Source organism: Genypterus blacodes, unplaced genomic scaffold, assembly GCF_046128005.1.
Source record: "Genypterus blacodes isolate CSIRO-AG114 ecotype Tasmania unplaced genomic scaffold, CSIRO-AGI_Gbla_v1 ptg000073l_1, whole genome shotgun sequence".
NCBI classification, from domain to species: domain Eukaryota; kingdom Metazoa; phylum Chordata; class Actinopteri; order Ophidiiformes; family Ophidiidae; genus Genypterus; species Genypterus blacodes.
In genome coordinates, this window is record NW_027466883.1 from 498087 (window position 1) to 502361 (window position 4275).

A 4275-nucleotide genomic window follows, 5' to 3' on the forward strand; every position below is an offset into this window, starting at 1 on the left:
AATACATACAGGCTTCTGTGCTGCAACACCCAAGCCTGCAAGCATGCACCGACAAAGGGGACTGTACAACATTACCACCCAATCCTACTTCCAAGGACTTCAGCAGAGTCTTGTGTTCTGTGTCTACAAACTCGCTCGTAAGTACAACCAAACAATATTTGATGTGAAATACGGCCTCGAGGCTGAGCTTTGAGTAGTAGAACCTGTGGCTCTGTTGGATAACGGTTGGTCTTTCTCCTGATAATCCCTGGGTTCCTCTTGTTTATGAATGTTGTAGATAATTTCTGGAGCTTTCCCTCTTAACTCTGTATAACCACTCACTCTGACATAATTGTGCTCAACCTGTGTAGAGGCAAGCCCTTTTCCTTTTAACGCTGTGTGGAATGTGACTGTGGAGGTCATTCCTGTGGGTGGCTGGGTTACCAACCTAAATCTTGTGTCCACGCAAGTTAAACAGGGATGAATCTTTTCAGTCCATTTCAGGACGTGTGTGTGTACGTGTGCACACTTGTGTGCGTTTTGTGTCGTGAACTTTTCTTCACCGTAATCCCAGTGTGCCGAGACACAGTGAGCTAACATCCTCTCATGAGACGCAATGTTCTTCGCGAGTTGTTTAACATCATGCACTTGCTATGCATTGTGTTTTCTGCATACATTCTGGCCTCTGCCATGACGACAGACACTTCTCAGCGGTATGAGCGTATCACCTCGGTTTCCAGCTCGGTGGACATTGACCAGAGAGACACTGTAAGTCTACCTTTGTCCCTACAGTATGAAATGGTGTCCTTTCATGTCAGACATATGTCAATTATCTTCCAGTTAAGTGGTACACGCCATCAGTTCTCTGTTTTCTTCCGTTCTAGGGCTTCTGCTCATGGCTAACTGCTGTGTTCTGCATCAAGTGAAGTCGTCAGTCGTCCTACAATATTCGATTAGAATGTCTTTGAGACGGTTAAAATGATCGAATGACATTATTCTGTGTGCTAATTAGTTACTTTGTTTTGGTTTGTCGTCTCTGTAGGGATGAAGAGATCAGGGAGAAGTGTGGGGCGGATGCGGTTCATTACTTGTCTTTTCAGCATCACATCATTGGCCTGCTGGTTGTGGTGGGCGTGCTCTCTGTGGGGATCATCTTACCTGTGAACTTTTCTGGGAAACCTACTAGGTGAGTGGATTGAAATCCCCCCAAATAAGCGTGGGTCAAGAATTCTCCTGCCCGTTCTACAACCACTTTGGCAACAAGCACAGACAAAGATAGAAGCACAATGAACAAATGCAGATTTTTATTTAATTAAAACCCTTTTGAGGATTATTTTCTGACCCTTTCTTTCCAGATGTAACTGGTTTTGGTTTACTCCTCCTGTGTCGCACGATAAATGATCTCCTACACTTAGTGAGAAATAATAGAATGTACTGTTACAGCTCCCCTGATTTAAAATGTATTCTACAATGATTGTTTGCTGTGTAACACAAGTCTGGTCTTATCGATGTGTTTGTCTTGTGTCTTGTGTTTTTTCCTGCAGAAAACAATGCCTATAGTTTTGGGCGAACCAGTATAGCAAACTTGGATGCTAAGTAAGTAACCATTATACCACCACTGTATTTCTCCCTTCATGTTGAGTCGCCACTAACACCGTCAAAAAATCACCTTTCTGTTTCCCAGTAATACTTTGGCTCCACACCACCTTTGCATTCCTCTACCTGTTACTGACGGTGTACAGCATGAGACGGCACACTTCCAAGATGCACTACAAGGAGGATGACCTGGTAGATGACACGGTTTACATATACACCCTTAACTTCATTAGCATACTTACTGTGAGTCTGAATGTCGTTGATCATTATTTCCCTTGTTCATCTTCGTTCAGGTGAAACGCACTTTATTTGTCAATGGAATCTCCAAAAATGCAGAAGAGATAGACATAAAGCAACACTTTGAGTAAGTACTGATTAACATCTTTCTCACTGCTTTCCTCTACACTTGATACGCCAAAATGGTACATTGGGTGTTACGGGCTCATGGAAATGGCCCATTTGCTCTATACATGGAATTAAGTTGTATGAGAGCCATGGCTCTTCCTGTGCCATGGCTGATATTTTGTCCGTGTAGAAAGAAGGCAGAGCGCAGCAAGAAATTCTTCATCGACCTGCTGGAGAAGGAGCGTATTGACACCATGATCAACCCAAAGCCATGTGGACACCTTTGCTGTTGTGTCATCAAAGGCTGCGAGCAGGTCAGACTGACTCTGAGGAAATCCATTCCTGAAACTGTCTTCATAGTCAGTTTCTAGGCACACTTATCTTTTAGCATTGCAAATTCACAAGCTAACATAAAAGCTTAGACAGTATTGATTGGCAATTGGTAATTCTTTGAAATGGATATGTGAATCGCTAATTCTGACCTTTGATATCCCATACAGGAAGAGGCAGTGAGCTATTACACCAAGCTGGAGGGGGGGACCTAAAGGATGAATATAGGAAGGAGAGGGAGAAGGTTGACAGCAGACATTTAGGAATGGCATTTGTCACCTTCCAGAATGAGGCCATGACTGCGATGTAAGTACAATATGGACATGTGTGTTTAATTTCATTCAACATTATCAGCAAAGAGAAGTGGTCAAAGTAAAGGAAAACAACTGAAATGGACACCTTATCTGATGAACAATCACTATCAGCATTACATCAATGAAAGAAGAAAATACCTTATAATGGAGGAAAACAGGAAAAACAATAAATGTGTGTGCGCGTGCCTGCACCTTCACCTTCCTCTTTTCCCTCTCCCTCAGACACCCCAAACTACCAAAACTAATTTTCATGATGCAACGCTGATTACACAGAAAAGGATATCACCTGTCTTTGTTATGTTGTGTCAATGCTGTTGCTGGCTGACGCCCTGTTAACATCTCTCCTGTGCTTGATGATTTGTTTCATCTCAGAATCCTGAAATATGAGATGAGTTCCAGTTTGGGGCAGCTTACGCCTGGATGATGTGTGTCTTCACTGTGGTCATGACCTACAGCATCACCTGCCCGATCATTGTCCCTTTTGGTGAGTCCTCTTCGTTTACACCATGACTGTGAGTGTGCTTTTAGCGGGCACCGAGCACATAAAGTGTAAAGCTTATCATCCAGTTTAATAGGATTACGTCCATTGACTGTCTTCTCCCCCGGAGCAGGACTGATGTACATGCTGCTGAAACACTTGGTAGACAGGTATAACATGTACTATGCCTACCTTCCATCAAAACCGGACAAGAAGATCCATTCTGGAGCTGTCAACCAAGTGGTAGCTGGTCCAATTCTCTGACTCTTCTGGGTACTGTTCTTCTCAACTTCTCAACCGCTCGGGTAAGAAGAGGGCACCATCTACTGGCTACTTGTGTCCTATCACATTCCCAAAAGTGTTTAGCTCTGGCACCTTGGTCTTCAGTGTCGTAAAGTCCCAACATGTTTGTTCTTTACAGGGATTACAGCTGGAACGTCCATGTTCACGTTCATAGTTCTGATCATCACAATCATTATCTGCCTCTCTCATGTCTTCTTCGACATTTTAAAAGTGCTCACAATTACAAGGTAATACACTTGTCAGTCTACTTTTTCCTTGTCTTTCATGTTGTCCAATTAAATCATGTCAACATTTCAGACTCGTATTATATTCAGCTGCTCATGTTAACGGCATGTTTTCTGTCTCAGATCGACACCCAGGATGTGGATGGGGTTGAGAATGGGCAGGTAGTATGTGCCCCAGCCTCCAACAAGTCAGCAGTGAGTATCTGGATGTGCTTATTTTATGACAGTCAAGTAACATAAATGATTGCTAGGAGTCTGTATATCTCGATTCTAATGTGCTTTTCTGTTCATTCACCTTTCCGCCAGATGCTCTGGTACTTCAAGACCCAAATTCAGAGGAGGCAGGCAGTTCAGTCAGCGGCGAGGAAGATGGCCAGGGGTCCTCCCAGGACGAGGAAATAATCAATGTCGGGAATGGCCCGAACGAGGACTTCCAGTCTGGTGAGGAGAGCCTCATTGACAATGAAATGCGACACTGACGCTGCCTGGAACAGAATCATAACCTAACTTTAACTTAACACTGTCTACTAAGGATTAAACGGGTTGTCGGTAAAGGACTCTTGCATTTCCTCGATTGGGACTCATCAAATCCAAACACTTTGCGTAACTTCAGATGAACTCTTAATGGCAATGACAGGACGGCAACATCCATCTGCTCCTTATAGTTTAGGTACACCCATACCACTGCACATGGACCTATGGAAGG

General features: G+C 43.6%; 2 pseudogenes; both read left to right on the forward strand.

The window, feature by feature from the left end:
- Positions 1-621: 621 nt before the first annotated feature.
- On the forward strand, positions 622-2626 carry LOC143006088 (mechanosensitive cation channel TMEM63B-like; annotated as a pseudogene).
- Positions 2627-2958: 332 nt separating this feature from the next.
- On the forward strand, positions 2959-4048 carry LOC143006307 (mechanosensitive cation channel TMEM63B-like; annotated as a pseudogene).
- Positions 4049-4275: the final 227 nt, after the last annotated feature.